This window comes from Gossypium hirsutum, chromosome A13 (genome assembly GCF_007990345.1).
Source record: "Gossypium hirsutum isolate 1008001.06 chromosome A13, Gossypium_hirsutum_v2.1, whole genome shotgun sequence".
Lineage (NCBI taxonomy): Eukaryota > Viridiplantae > Streptophyta > Magnoliopsida > Malvales > Malvaceae > Gossypium > Gossypium hirsutum.
In genome coordinates this window covers 23,706,523-23,723,795 of record NC_053436.1, presented here as the reverse complement: position 1 = coordinate 23,723,795, position 17,273 = coordinate 23,706,523, and the positions used below count along the sequence as shown (strand labels likewise).

General features: G+C 35.7%; 1 non-coding gene across 1 annotated transcript; it reads right to left on the bottom strand.

Moving 5' to 3' along the window:
- Positions 1 to 11,059: 11,059 nt before the first annotated feature.
- On the bottom strand, positions 11,060 to 11,166 carry LOC121213360 (small nucleolar RNA R71). Its single transcript, XR_005908742.1, has one exon. It is a non-coding gene; the product is annotated as a small nucleolar RNA R71 (small nucleolar RNA).
- Positions 11,167 to 17,273: the final 6,107 nt, after the last annotated feature.

Genomic DNA, 17,273 nt, shown 5'->3' with positions numbered 1-17,273 from the left:
GTTACATGGGTCAAGACATAGGCTGGGACACAGCCGTGTGCCTCGCATCGAAAGCCCACACGGCCTGAGACATGGGCATGTCACTTGGTCGTATGGGCCACACGGCCTACACTGGCGTGTGACCCTTGTGTTAAAGAAAAAAACTTTAAATTGCGTGAAAAAATTTCTGAGTTCCCAATTTAGTCCCGACTTGATTCTAATGTTTAAATTGGGCCTCGAGGGTCCATTCAAGGGAAAGTATGATTATTTTTCAATATGAATATTAAATGATATGAATTATTTGTATTTGTTCTGTAAACTCCAGTAATGCTCCGTAACCCTATTCCAGCAACGGTTATGGGTTAGGGGTGTTACATAATTACCATATAAGGACTTGAAGTTTTAAATTCCATAGCTATTTGATACTTATAGCTACTAAAACTCAACTTTTACATTTTATGCAATTTGGTCCTTTCTATAATTAAACATGTAACTGATAAGATTTTCTTATCAAAATTTCACACATCTTTTCTGTCATACTACAGACCATGCAATATTATTAAAATAAATTTTCTTTCTGACTCGGATTTGTGGTCCCGAAACCACAGTTCCAATTTCACTGAAAACGGGTTGTTACAACACGGGCATGTGACTGGACTGAGTAAGACACATGACTAGCACACGGGCATGCGAGGCTATTCTGAAAGGGCACATGGTTTGGCACATAGGTGTGTGGCTTGACCGTGTGACCGAAGTCAGAGAGTTACGTGGGTATAAACATGGGCTGGGACATGGCCGTGTGTCCCTATTTCAAATGCCCACACGACCTGAGATAGGTGTGTCTCCTGACCGTGTGAGTCATACGGCCTGACCACACGGCCATGTGAACCCTGCAGCTTTGAAAATTTAATATTTTTCGAAAAAAATTTTGAGTTTCTGAATTAGTCCTGATTTGTTTATAATGCGTATTTTTGGCCTCGATAAGGGAAAAATGTATGATTTTGATTGGTTTTGACTTGGATATTATATAATATGCAGTTTGAAATAATGTCTGTTTGATCGGTAATGCTCTGAAACCCTATCCTGGTGACAAATATGGGCTAAGGGTGTTACAATTTTGTGGTATAAGAGTTTTGCAGGTTTAGCTAATTCTCGGACTAAATCGAGCTCAAAATTGAGCCTAAAGGTACATGCCATAATTTAGTCAAATTGAGTCAGGATTTGGATGCTGATATATATTTGTTTCTGTTTTATAGTTGAAAATGTCGGATGATTATAATGATGATATTGGTGAAGAGATGTATACCGGAGATAGTGTCCCCAATGAGTTAGATGAAACCGAATCGGCAACACCAAGTGTTAATCCAGTTAGTACTCAACAACTTAATGTTGAACGAGGTAATATTGGGGAAAGAGATGATTCACAGTTACTTAGAGCAATTGCTGATGCTCTTCAACGAGTTGTAACAGGCCGATTTAGACCCTATTTAGAATGGTGGTTTTGAGACCACGAATCTGAGTTAGAAAAATTTTTAAAATTATTTTCTGTGTTTATTATGTGTGAATTTACATGTGTTAAATTTTTGTATTTTAATTTTACCGTTTAGATGTCGATTTAATAAAAAGAGCTTAATCGCGTAAAATGAAAATTTGATGGTTAAATGTGTAATGGCTGAATTGTGGATGTCTTTATAATTTGAGGTGTTTAAGTTGTAATTTGACCATATTTTATGTGATGGACGGCTATGACCATATGTTATAATGATTTTTCATTTATTTAATAAAGGTTAAAATTGTAAAATGATAAATATGTTATATAATATAAAACATAAACTAAAAATGGTATAAGATCGAATATCAAAAGGAAAGAAATAAAAAATAGTTTGAAAGTTTCGGCCATGGTTTTGCATAATTAAGGTATGTAACAAGCTCGATTTTTGATAATTTTTACGTTTTTGAGATCGTTGCTATGTTATCTACAAAGCCCATGATTGAATTTTTTATTTTGATGAATATTTTGAGTTATGCCATTGATGAATAATTGGGTTTTGTAATGTTAGTTGATGAAATATGAAATATATGTTTTAGATTAACATGTTTTGTATTGGAATTTTTGATAATTTTGAGTAATTAGGGCTTAATTGAAAAAATGATATTTGAGGGACTAAAATGTGAAATAAATGAAATTTATGGACTTGTATGAACATGGGTAATATTCGGCCTAAGCATGGTATGTGCAAATTTTGCATGTTTTGTGTTTTGTGCAATTTAGACTAAATTGTAAAAAGTGTAAAATGTCAGGGGTAAAATAGTAATTTGCTCATTTATGTGTTTTGGACTAAATTGAGTAAAAATATGTTTGAATGAGTTTAATTTGAATATGTTTAGATCAAGAACCAAAGAAATTGAATTTGGATCGGGGGAAAACTAAAGTTGTCAACTAGTCGTTCCATTCTGATTTTCATCGTCTGAGGTAAGTTTATAAGCAAATAGATATCGTTAATTCTAATTATGTATGAGTTTATATGCTGAAATTAAATTATGAGAAATTTTATATGTGAGAGCTGAATGTATATGTGCAAGGTGTAGGAACGCCGGTACCCCCATGGCACAGCGAAAAATATATATATACATTCCGGCGATCCAAACCATGGATCCATGTGCGAGGAACGAATCGGGGTGAAAAAGTTTCAAAATTACCAAAATTTCGATCTGAGTAGACAGTGAAGCCTTGGTAATGAGAATACTATTTTAATTTTGAATCCAAGCCGCAATCCTTATGATCCCGACCTCTACGCAATCCACCCAGTTGACAAAGAACGGAAGAAATCCCCAAAAACTATTTTCAGAGATATTTTGCTGGACGGCTGCTAGACCTAATAGCAAAGCTTCGGGTTTTTATATATATATATTCACTTTTTAGGGTTTTTCTCCCTTTCTAAATATAACTCCCTTTATAATTGGTATGTATATATCAAATTAAATTTTAATCCGAACATAATAATCATAATTAAAATAAATAAATATAATAATGTTTTAACCGAAAATTATAATTACATTAATTATAATAAAGATTTCAGTAAACTATATTTATTTAAATTTGTATACCAACCAAATTCATATATTAATATAATTATGTTCTCCTTATGTGTACAACACCCTTGTACATATAATATGTTCGATATTTGATTGCCCAATTAAATTAATTCTATAATTAATTTAATTCATGTGACAACCAAACACAATACCAACTATGTTTTATTCCATTCATTTCAACCATAGGGTGTGACCCTGTAGGTTCTTGTAACGTTAGCAGTAATACTAGAACGATTCTAATGTTACAAATAATGAGTGGCATCTAGCAATGCATCATTGCTACCTAAGTTACAAGAATTCATGATTCGACATAACCTTTTGTGATTAATCTTTTATGAATTAATCCTTAAGTCCTTTATCTCTGGAATGGACACAATTCATGGAATAGTCACACTTGCATAGTCCATCCCATGTTTCTTGATACCTTGAGTAGACTATGATACACAAATAAGTATGACATCTCATATCAACTTATTTGAGCATGGCCATGCATTTCTAGTCTTACTCAATCAAGTGGCCTAAGATATTACTCCTATTATGTAGGAGGGACTTATCCTATATTGATCAACCATATCCCTCTACATAGATTGTGGTATATCCAACATCAACCTTTATAAATCAACCAGTTATGGTGTACGTTTGACTGTATCAAAATATACAACTCACGATGTTGGGATAATGATGATCTCAAGTCTGAGGATCATATACATATTAATCACTATGAGTAATGTTGTGACAATTACACAATAATCCAAGAAACATACTCATAGCGGGTCAGTCCAATATGCTGTTCTCTAACACACATATTGATGCATTGATTCTGACACTCCATATCAATGACAACTCTTTATCATCAATCAACTACATGTTAGTCTTAATGCATTATTGTTGTCCTAGTCAACAATAATACTTGACTAAGGACCTTTTTAAGAATAATCATATTATTCTCAGGACATTATTATAAAACAGTTTATTTATACACACAGAAAAGAAACTGAAATAATAATGGCAACGCCTTATATTAATAAACATGGTAAATTAAGTATGTTATTACAACCATCTCATGATTGATCTTTGGGCATACTCTTACACAAGGGAATTAAGTTTACAAGTTTGATTCAATTGAGTTACGACATCCAAAAGCCCCATATGAACCTTAGGAATAGCTAGGATACATATATCATGACATAGGATTCTGATATGTGATGTGCGAGTAAGACCATGGCATTGGTATACGTGTGTGAGTAAGACCACGTTTTATACGTTGGCATCGATATGTGACTTCGATATATGTGTGCGAGTAAGACCACGTTTTATACGTTGGCATCGATATGTGACTCCGATATATGTGTGTGAGTAAAACCACGTTTTATACGTTGGCATCTTTATGTGACTCCAATAAATGTGTGCAAGTAAGACCCTGTATGGGACGTTAGCATTTTACTATATATGTGATTATCCAAGTGTCCTATCCAATTCCGAATGGTTCACCGGGCAACGATAAGTTGTGATCCAATGTGTAAAATGAGCTAAAATGACCAGGTATGAGTTAGCTTATTACCTACTTGAAATAAGGTAAGTAAGTTACTTGATATTTGTTGCAAATCATGTATGATGTAAATGAAGAATGTATGTGAATATGGAAAGCGTATTCGGCCTTTTTAATAGATAATGTGAATGTTTTTGAAATGATTCTTGAATATGTGTATATAAGATTATGTATATTCAGCCATTGTGAAATTGTATATGGAAGTATATGTTATATATGAAATTATGATCTTGAAAATAAATGTGAATATGATAGCATAAATCGGTTTGGTTAAGTTGAGTTGATGTTAACATTAAGTTATTTATTTGCTTATGACTTACTAAGCTATGATAGCTTACTGTATGTGTTTGTTTGCATTGTTTTATAGATTTTGGAGTCAAGTTACAAGCTCGGGGATCATCGTCAAAGTCTATCACACTATCGACTGTCTTTGGTATTTTATAAGTTTAATTTTTGAACTTATGGCATGTATAGGCTAGATTATAGTTTGAAATGTTGGATTTTGGTTTTTTGTATAATTTAAGCCATGTAAAAATGGCTTAACTCCTATGCTTGAATTCGGTTTTGTTTGATTATGGTTTAGGTTCATTTTTGGTTATAATGTTATGTGCCATGGATGAATGGTATTTGTGATATGTGTTTTATGCTTAGAAGTTGGTTGATGATTTTGGATGTGGTATGAGTGAATCGGCTATGATATATATAATAGTATGAATTCTGTTTGTTATGCTACCTTTGGTTAAAATGATTTGATTATGTTTTTTATATGTTTTTAATGGTTTAAAATTAGTTAATGAGTATATTTGAATAAATGTTGAAATGAGAAAATGAATATATTTGATTAATAGTTCGACATTTGTATATATATTTACATTCTAACATATGATGCATTAGTTTGACTTATACATAAATTCAAAGTATATATATTGAGGTGATTGGTCATGTGTTTTGGTAGTAAGTTGAATGATGATTATATAGAGACAAAGATATTTCGATTGTGGTTTTATATTGATGCAATGAAAAGATATGATTTGCATTATAAATAGATTAGGTTAATGAGCTCAATATAAAGAATATATGTATTTGATATGTTTGTTTCATAAATTGACAAAAAAGTTATGTTAGTTATAATGTAAATTTGATTATGTTATTAAATAGTTTGATATGTTTTTATGACTTATTTATTGAGATGGATTGATAAGATATATATGTGTATATGATAAGATATATGTATATGAAATGATAGAGTAAAATGAAGAAAATGTAACTTTGAACATAGCATGATTGTCAAGCATTCTTATATTTGGTGAATGAAATGAAATAAATAACCAAATGAATAGTGAATTTTGTATTGGTAAACAAAAAGGTATTATGAGTTTTATATGATGCATATATGTTCAGTTTGGTGAAAATGATATGATCATGTTTAATTGGTGTGTGAGTAACTTATTGGTTTGGTTATATTAATATATATACGAATATGCTTAGACATATATATGTGGAATGTTTAGTAATGTACTTATGAAATAGACAAAATGATGTATGTTTTTACTAATTAAAGTAGGTGTATATAAATTGTAAGTTGATAGATTATTTCATATATAAGTCATTCGAATGCTTTAAATGATAAGTTTGCATATATGATTTGAATATGAAATAAAGTATATTGGGTTATAAGTTAAGCATTTGATTTCTATGATTTTTTGTTGTTTAAGTTAACAGAAATTCAAATAATTAGATAAATGGTATAATCGAAACATGTTAGTTTGGTTTAAAAAAATTTATTAGATGATTAACTTTGTAATGAAAGTCTATTCTGAATTGTATTATGATCGGTAATGCCTCGTAACCCCATTCGTACGACAGATACGGGTTAGGGGTGTTTCATTTGACTGGTATCAGAGACATAGTTTAGTCAATTCTAAGACTAACTTAGCGTGTGTGAGTTTAGCTATACATGCCATATTTTATACTGTGATAGTTTGATGACTCCTGACATTTGAAAATGTGTTTTCATATAGTAAATGGATTCTGATGAAGTAGTAACAGATGACGTATAAGATAATGTACCCGCTCCTGCTCAGGGGGCAACATCAGCTGATTCAAGGCCGATTTTGAGTAATATAGAGGGAGAGGCTAAGGAAGCCTTCTTCCAATTAATGAATGAGTGGTTCACGGAGTTCATTCAAATGAATCCAGCTGCTCAACAAACTCCACCCACTCAAGTTCCTATAACTTCCCAAGTTATACGAAAAGAAAAGAAAAGAAACACTTATTTTGAAGCCATAGATTTATGTGAGATATCATCGGGTAAATCATTTCAGTCTGCATCAAAGAAATTCCAAGATGATTGTAGTCGTTCAAAGGCTAATGTGGGACACTTGAGTAGAGATAGTGCTAGATCACATTTAAGCTTCAGAGCTCCAATTACTTCCATCGCTACTGTTGAAAATGTCAGATCTGATCGACCTGAGTGCAAACGTTGTGGTAAAAGACATTTGGGTATTTTTAGATTGAATAATCAAACTTGTTTCAAATACAGATCCTTAGATCACTTTATCCGAGATTATCCCGAGTCAATTGAGCAAGAGATTTTTCAAAATCCGAGATCGAGTAACACTTCATCCAAGAGTAGATCTCCTAAAAATGTGGGAAATGTGAGTAGCAGTCAGAGAGGAACTAAAGACACAGTAATTCAATCTGACGCTTGTGCACCTGCCAGAGCTTATGCGTTTATGAGGAGGTTTCAAACCCAGATGTTATTACTGGTATATTCACTCTCTATGATACTTGTGTAATTACATTGATTAATTCTGATTTGACTCATTCTTATGTATGTAAGACCTTAATATCTAGTAAGACTTTGCCTGTAGAGTCTGCTGAGTTTGTGATTAGAATATCGAACCCATTAGGCCGGTCTGTTTTGGTTGATAAAATGTGTAAGAATTGTCTGTTGATGGTTCGAGATTCCTATCTTCTGGTTGATTTGATGATGTTATCATTCGATGAGTTCAGAGTATGAATTGGTTAACTTTGCATAATGATGTTGTAAGTCGCAAATGAAAGACTATTGATTTGAGATGTCAAAATGATGAGATTAATTGGATTGAGTTTAATGATCTGAATGGTTTACCGACAGCGATATCTTTGATGTTAGCTTAGAAATTTGTGAGAAAGATTTGTGAAGCTTACTTTGTGTTTGTGTTTGATATTAAAGTGACCGGAAGAAAGATTAAATCAGTACCAGTTGTATGCGAGTGTCCGGATGTGTTTCCTGAAGAATTGTCAAGTTTACCACCTATCTAAGAAGTAGAGTTTGGTATTGAGACAGTACCGAAGGCAACTCTAATATTGATAGCTTTGTACGGAATGGCACTTATTGAATTAAAAGAACTGGAAACTTAGTTTCAAAAGTTGATAGATAGAGGTTTCACACGACGGAGTTTCTCTCCATGGGGTGCACCAGTTTTATTGTGAAAAAGAAAGCTGGAATTATGAAAATGTGTATCGATTATATACAGCTCAACTAGGTGATTATAAAGAATAAATATCTGTTGCCACGGATTGAAAACCTATTCGACCAATTGAAAGAGGCTACAGTGTTTTTAACGATAGATTTGAGATCAGGTTACTATCAGTTGTAACTTAAAGACTTCGATGTGCCAAAGACTACTTTTCGAACGAGACAGTATCTGGATCTATTTGTGGTTGAGTTCATTGATGACATTTTGATTTATTTCCGTGATAAAACGAGCATGCCGAACATCTAAGACTTGTGCTATAGACTTTGCGAGGTAAACAGTTGTATGCAAAGTTCAAGAAATGTGAGTTTTAGTTACGTAAAGTCAGTTTTCTGGGACATGTTGTATCAGCATTGGGTATTCGGGTTGATTCAAGTAAAATTTCAGTTATACTTAATTGGAAACTTTCAAGAAATGTTTCTGAAGTCTGAAGTTTTCTAGAACTTGCTGGCTACTATAGACGATTCGTGAAAGGTTTCTCTATAATATTAAGGTTGAGTGTTCAGGAATGTGCCAAAAAAGTTTTGATCAGTTAAAATAATGATTAAATTGTATTGATGACTGAGTGCAATGGTTATAGTCGGGCAGTTACTATGATTCCTTCTGGGCATTCTATGTGTACATGTATTATTAGAAGAATATATGACTGTTTAGTTTCAGAAAGAATTCTTATCGTATGAGAGCTTTTGCTAAACATACTAAGAGATGAAGGTATGGTTGGTCTATTTGGATTATGTTCGATATTGCTGATAAACCATAATTTATACATGTTTTTTTCCCATACTTAACACATTTATGGATGGTTTCTCCTTTGATTTGGTGAATTCGATGCTCCTAATTCTTTAATTTCAAGTTTTATACTTAGGTGAGCATAGGAGAGTAAAAAGAGCGAGAAACGGGTTGAAAACAGAGAAAATTAACCCACATGGGAAATTGACATGGCCTGGACTTCCTCACACTGGCGTGTCACACGGTCGTGTCCCTTTGGTAGGATCGAAGCACGACTTACACGGGTAGACTACATGCCCGTGCCTATTCAACAGTCTTGACCACGGGCTGAAGTAATCGCACACGAGCGTGCCACACGGGAGTGTCCCTACTGATCCCGAGTATAACCCTAATAAAAAAAAGGCCAATTTTGAGGGCTCTTAGGCATTCTAAAGCCAATTTAAACACCTGAGAAGGCACTTAGGAAGGGAGACGCAGAGTAGGAGGCAAGGAATTACTCAAGGGAAGCCGATTGGTCCATCTCAGAAGCCGGATTCATCATCAAGACTGAATATCTCCCTTTAATTTCCATTCAAGGGTTTTGGGTTTTCTTTATGTTTTGTATTCATTATTCTCCTGAGATGTTTTCTTCTATAATTATGAACTAAACCCCCTAAATACCTAAGGGGAATGAAACCTAAGACGGATCATGTTATTATTATTTAAATTGTATGATAAATATTTGACTTGTTCTTAATTATGTGTTCTTAATTCTTGTTTTAATATTTCAGGATATTGATTCAAGTTAATGCTCTTATTCAGAGGAGGAATAGACCCTGTCTAAGAGTAAATTTTTCATAATTAAGTGGAGTTGATTGCACGCCTAGAGATAGGATGATAAGATTTTGCCGGATCAGGGTGAAACCTAATAAGGGGATCCATAGATCGAGTTAATGCAACACTAGGTGTTAATTAGAAGGAGATTTCAATTAATTAACCTAGGGTTAGACGTTATTAGTCTCGAGAGAGATAATTATATAACTTAGGGATTTCTACGGATCAAGTCAAATGAATAAATCGTCTGATTCAGAGTCAAATAACGAGTGAAGTCTAGGTGGATTTTTCCTTGGGTATTGTCTTAATCAATCGAATTTTCCCAAAAGCTTTTCCCCAATTTCTCTTTGTGCACTCTTAGTTTAGTTAATTAATTTAGATAAACAAATCCCTTAATTTTTAGGCTAGATAATAAAAAGAAAGTAATTACCAGTACTATTGGTTCCTTTGGCTTCGACAATCTGGTCTTGCTAAAGCTATACTACTGTTCGATAGGTACACTTACCTTCATCGTGATAATAGTTAGTTTCAAGAACACTTAATTATAAATTTTTAAAACCTTTCGCGAATATCACGTATCAAGTTTTTGGCGCCGTTGCCAGGGAACTAGGATATTAGGAACACTCGATTTTTATTACTTTAGCCATTTTATCAAGTTTTTGGCGCCGTTGCCAGGGAACTAGGATATTAGGAACACTCCATTTTTATTACTTTAGCCATTTTACTTTTATTGCAATTTAAAATTTTATTTTATTTTCTAATTCTTCATTTATTTGCTTCTGACAAGCTTTTCTAGTTTATGACCAGAAGAAACCCGTCAGGACCATTACTATTTGATAGTGAGATTGATCGCACAGTTCACAGAAACCGAAGAGAAATAAGGCGAAGCTTAAGATACACAGAAGAAGAGCAAGAGGATGATATTTCAACCACAACCGAGGAGATGGCTGAAAACCAAGAAAATCTGCTACCTCTTGCGATTGCTGCTAATCAGAATCCTGCTCCGGGTACTATGTATGATTATGCTAAACCTTCTTTAATAGGAACTGAATCGAGCATAGTTAGGCCTGCTGTTGCAGCAAATAGTTTTGAACTGAAACCTAACACAATTCAAATGATACTACAATTTGTTCATTTTGATGGTTTACAGGATGAAGATCCTAACACTCACTTGGCAAAATTTTTGGAACTATGTGATACATTTAAAATTAATGGCATTTCTGATGACTTCATTCGCCTTCGGTTATTCCCTTTTTCATTGAGGAATAAGGCTAAAGAATGGTTGAAGTCGTTACCATGAGGGTCAATCACTACTTGGGGACAAAGGACCGAAAAGTTTTTATTAAAATATTTTTCGCCAGCTAAAACAACTAAATTACGTAATGATATCTCCTCTTTTGTGCAGATGGATTTAGAAACACTCTACGATGCATGGGAGAGATACAAGGATTTGTTGAGAAGGTTCCCTCACCATGGGTTACCACTCTGGCTACAGGTTCAAACATTCCACAATGGCCTGAATCCTTTGACTCGACAGATGATCGATGCAAGCTGCTGGAGGAACTATCAATAATAAGACACCTAAGGACGCTTATGAATTTATAGAAGAGATGTCACTGAATAATTATCAGTGGCAAGTCATGAGGACAAAGCTAACGAAAGCAGCTAGCATTTTTAACGTCGATTCAATCACCATGCTCTCCAATCAGGTAGAACTTTTGAATAAAAAAATTGACGGTTTTCTTGGTTCTTCACAGGTTCACCCAATAATGCAGTGCGAAGCAAGTGGAGGTGGATCAAGCAATTCAGATTACCCACCCTATGGCTACAACATGGAGAACGAGCAGTTAAATTACATGGGTAATAATCCTCGATCTCAAAACAATCCTTATAGTAATCCTTACAATGCAGGTTGGAGGAACCACCCAAATTTCTCATGGGGAGGACAAGGGAATCAGCGACCACCGCCATCTCCAGGTTTCCAACAACCACCCTACCAACAAGAGAAAAAGCCAAACCTTGAGGAGATGCTAACAAAATTCATCTCAGTGTCAGAAACTCGTTTTCAAAATATCGAGATGGCACTTAAAAATCAACAAACGTCAATCCAAAGGCTCGAAACTCAGATAGGTCAGCTTGCTAAATTGATATCTGAACGACTACAAGGTAGCCTGCCAAGTAACACTGAATCTAACCCAAGGGAGCAAATCAATACAATTACCATTCAAGATGAGGAAGGGATAGTTGCACCTGAACCAGAACAGAGGCAAGAAACTGTGGTAAGTAAAGGTAAGGGTGAGGTGGACCACAATGACCAGAAACTGGTAAGTAAAGAGTACAAACCTAGTGTGCCATACCCAAACGCGACAAGGAAAGACTGTACAGAAGAACAATTTGATAAATTCCTTAAATTATTAAAGAAGTTACATATTAACTTACCGTTTATTGAAGATCTTTCGTAGATGCCAAATGCAGTCAAATTCTTAAAGGAGCTTTTAACAAATAAGCGGAAGTTGGATGAGGCGTTCCATGTGGAACTAAATGTGGTTTGCTCAGCCATACTACAGAATAAGCTGGCCAACAAATTAAAAGATCTAGGGAGTTTTACAATTCCCTGTTTAATTGGTAGCCTAGATGTAAATAATCCTTTGGCTAATTTAGGGGTTAGTATCAATGTCATGCCTTAAAAATGTTTAAGCAACTAGGTCTTGGGAAACCCAAACAAACTAGGATGAGTATTCAATTAGCCGATAAAACAATCAGATTTCCTAGGGGGATTATTGAACATGTTCTCGTAAAAATTGACAAATTTATATTCCCAGTTGATTTCGTTGTTCTAGACATAGAAGAAGATAGTAACGTTCCTTTAATTTTAGGGAGGTCCTTTTTAGCAACTGCTAGAACAATAATTGATGTTGGCACAGGTGAACTCACACTTCGTGTGGGGGACGAAACAATCACCCTTCAAGCTCGTAATTCGAGTAACACATCAAAAATTGAAGGTGGTTGTATAATCATTCTACTAAAACTGACCATGTGGTGCAACCTACTTTGCAGGAAATAAGTTTGAAGTACCTACACGAGTAATGTTCAAGCAACAACAAATGACCTATCTATGAAGAACGAAGGCTACAAATTGAGGAACTAGATGAATGGCAGATAAAAAAATCGAGAACACCCGATAAACCGGAACCAAGCTAAGACAAGCTCAATACACCACCAAATCAACTTAAGGTTGGAGACAACGTACTACTAGATGCAACAGATCCTCACATTACCACTTCTAAACCTAATGAAGAAATTCCTCTCCTAGTACTCAATATTTTCCCATATGGTACAGTCGAGGTAATTCACCCCAAATTCGAAACTTTTAAGGTAGACAATACTCGTCTTAAACCTTATATTGATAAAGTTGATAGTAGGGGTAAGGAGTGTAAACTCCTCGAGCCACCATGATCCCACACCAGAGAGGTAAGTCAAGCTTAGACTATAAATAAGCGCTTCTCTGGAGGCAACCTGAGCACTAACAATAATGATTTATTTAAATTCTAGTTTTTCACATCAAACCTAATAACTGAGTCTCGAAACGAAGGGTTTTCCCATCCACACGACCAGGCATACAGGCATGCCTTAGGCCGTGCACACATCACAAGAGGAGACACAGCCGTGCGATACGGCCGTGTGAAAACAGGACAAAAAATTTTCCCCAACACAAGATGCGATAAGTCGCCACAGCGGTGTGATAAGGCCGTGGGCGAAACTGCTAAACCAACACGGGCGTGCGACACGCCCATGTTTTGAAACCATGGGTGAACCTATCAATTTAGCACGGGGACTTGACACGCCCGTGCCCAGCCCTCGTGGTTGACACTGTCAAACTAACACGGGCATAGGCTATCATACACAGGCGTGGGAGAAGCGAATGAAGCAAGACACGACTGTGTACACCCACACGCCCAAGGAACACGGGTGTGGGGCAAATGTCAGACATGCCTAAATTTAAAGATCACGAAACACAGGGATAAAAATTAGGGCACCCAGGCATGCCCCATGGCCGTGTGCCCCAAAATCTATATAAACCCCTCACTATTCATCATCTCCCTCCCCAAAAATCCCTAACCCTAGCCGTTGCAACTTCACACGCCCTACCTGCCACGCGCATGCGCCGCCTACAACACTGTTTCCGACGACCCAAGCCTCTCCCTCTTGCATTTGTTTTCTTTTTTCACTCTATTTTCTTTAAGTATTTCACCTATTTCAAGATTTCTCTGATCCATTTGACTATCTTAAGTGAATATTCATAGTAGAATAATAATACTCATGCTTGTCATTAAAGAATATTGTCATTTTTCATACTTCATTCATCCATTTTTCTCGTTTCTATGGATTTTATGCTTACCCACATAGACTCATGCATTAGATATTCCCCTAGCATTATTCTCATAGTCCTATTTTAATAACTTAATATATTTGCTTTAGTTGTTTTAGTTTTGTTTACTTCATTTAGTACGTGAGTCTCATGAAATATTCCTATTTAGTTTTGTGTTTCCATGCTATTTTTAAGGCGTATTGGTTGAACTTCGACTTTTCAATGCAGGTATACAATGTCATCCTCACGTGGTAAGAAAACCGCTGTCCCCACCTCGAAGAAAAGGAAAGGAGCAGCGTCATCCTTAGGTCCTACCGTGGAGATTAGGCACCCTTTCCTCGAGTTCCCCTTGGGACCCTAGGAGGAGCTATTTTAGATATTACGAGCCCGACCCCTAGGTGTGGGCCCCTGCATTGTCTGGGCCGCACTTGAACAAATTCAGATGGTTGACGCGGTCCGAGTCCTCCTGATGACTAAACCATGGGGGCTATTCTTTGAGATATCCAGCTGACATACCTCAAGCTCACGATAGATATGCTCGACCTTCCATCTCTAAGTCGTCATGACAAGCTTTGACGATTCTGGAATGGTCCAGTTCCGCCTTGGTGGTCTAGTGCACCAGTTGAGCGTACCCAAGTTCAGGATTGCACTAGGGCTGTACACGGAGAAGGTCATGGACAATAATGAACTCGACACCCTCCACCACCACATCTACTACTCTCCCTCAAAGTGTTGAAAGGACCTCGTCCCTACCTCGGCCTCCTATGATCCTAACCGCTCTAAGGCATCAGCCCTTGCTCCATTCCTGCGATACCTATACTCCATCTTGGCCCATACTCTGACGGGACGACGAGAGAGCACCGGCATCGTCAACACTTGCGACGCCCATTTCCTATGGAGCATAGCATACGGGCATGTCTTCGACCTTGCCTACTTCATCGCCTTCACCATCCGCCATCAGATAGAGTGACATAGGAGAGGGGTCATCTCTATCGGGCCCTATATGACTCGATTGGCACGACACTTTGGGCTCCTCAACACAGCGGCACAATCATCCTCCCTCACTCTCATCGACTAGATGTCCCCATAGGGCATCTCGAGCATGCTAAACATGAGGATGATCAAGAAACGACGTGGCACCTACCCTCCTCAGTACCGCCTCATCCAGTCCACCGATAAGGAGGACCCAGAGGACATTACTGATGATGTCCCTCCACGTCATGAGGACCCACCATCAACCACCACCCATCCATCGTCCAGTTCATACGGCAGCTTCATACTATAACATCTCTGTGCGCCTTACTCGATTTGAGCAACAGTGTTTTCAGCGTTTTGATCACATTGATGCTACACTTCATCAGATTTGTCAGCACCTTCACATCTCATCGCCACCACCACCTCGCGAACCATCCGGCGATGACGATGTTTAAAAACTTTTTATTTATTATTTTTATTTTCACTTTTATCTTTATTTGTCTTATTTAAGTACTTTTTATTTCATTTTACTTTATTATTATTTTCATTTTAGTTTTTATAATTTTTATTGAATAATTTATAATTTCGGCTATTTCATTACGAGTAATTATGATTCCTTATATTTCCTAAAAAGTTCTTGATTCTATCATAGTTATAAAGAGCTCCAAAGCTCATCATCACATAGGAACTAAAAACTCCATTGGCAAAGGTTCTCCATGACTGCCATGTCCTGCTCGACCACGACCATAGCTACCACCAGATATAATATTCTTTTGGCGCAGGACTTATGGACTAATGAACCTCTACCACACTCGGAGTATCCTCCTCCACTCTCATCATTGCCTTGGCCAATTATTCTCTATAACTCCAAATCAAGGAGTTCATTCACATTCAAGAAGTTTCACTTCTCTCCCTATCTTATGAGTATTTATCTTTATTTTTCAATATATCTATCTTTGTACATTGAGGGCAATGTACATCTTAAGTGTGGGGGGGTCTTTCATATCATCATTAGAAATCCCTGAATTTTGTCTTATTCTCACTTGAATCACTCATATCACTATTAGAATGAATTTTAATTAATTTATGATTTTTATTGATATGTCTTGAATTAAAACATAGGCATTTATGCATTGATTGTTTAAACTTTACGACATTAGGGAATCAAGCATGATAAGTTGATTTTTGAAGAATTATAAACTTTTAGGTTGTTTCCCTAAGTTTAGGTATTATCGTGAGTTGAAATTCACAAGTTTAAACATCAAAAGCCTATAATTTTTGTGAGATCTTGAACCTTTAAAGCATATTTTATTTCTTTCATGCTCACTTTTATTATGAGTGCGTCAGTATTGATTTGTTATTCTAGAACTTGCTTGATTATGCATGTCAAGACCACATCATTTGATTTGATATGTCAAGATAATAAAGGCACTAAGGTCTAACCTACTCACTCCATAAAAGCCTACCTTCATAATTAACCCTTAGTGAACCCCTTTGAGCCTAACAAGCCATTAATTGATTTACCCTCAATATTAACCCATAACCCATTATTGTTGAAATCCCCTAATTTGATCCCTATTTTTGTCAAGATTTGATTTGAACTAATTGCTTAGCTATGTTTTGTTCTTCTATGTATTTGACTTGTTCTTAAAAAAAATTTACTTCAATACATATTAGTAGTAATTCGTCATTTTTGAGCTTGAGTGTTAATTCCATATTCTGAAAAGAAGCTCACTTGTATTCAACTGATGACTAGTTATTTTTCTAGCTAGGTAAATTTTCAATTCAATCTTGATTCTAACCTTTTCCTTCAGCTTGTGACCACACCCCCTAACCAAAGCTACGTTACAACCCTCTAAAGACCTTTTTGATTGATGTATCATCTCAATATATAGTGGTGGAGTTTGATTTTCAAGTAAGCCTATGGTAATAACTTTTCATATTGACTAATGAGTGTTTTAATTGATGTCCTTAAACACCTTGAGTGAATCTTTAGTAAGGATGTTAAACTCTGTGATATTTTGATCAAAGATAATCACTTAGATGAGAGGAGACACCTATGTTTTTGTGATAAAATGCTCGGCTTGGAATGTTTGAAACTTTGATGTACTTTTAGTTGAATTTTCAATGTAAGAATACTTATGGATTATTTTGATATATTATTAATAGGGATTATAAATTGAGAAGAATTTATTTTCATTGTGAGTTGAGGATTTTGCTTGAGGACAAGCAAACGCTTAAG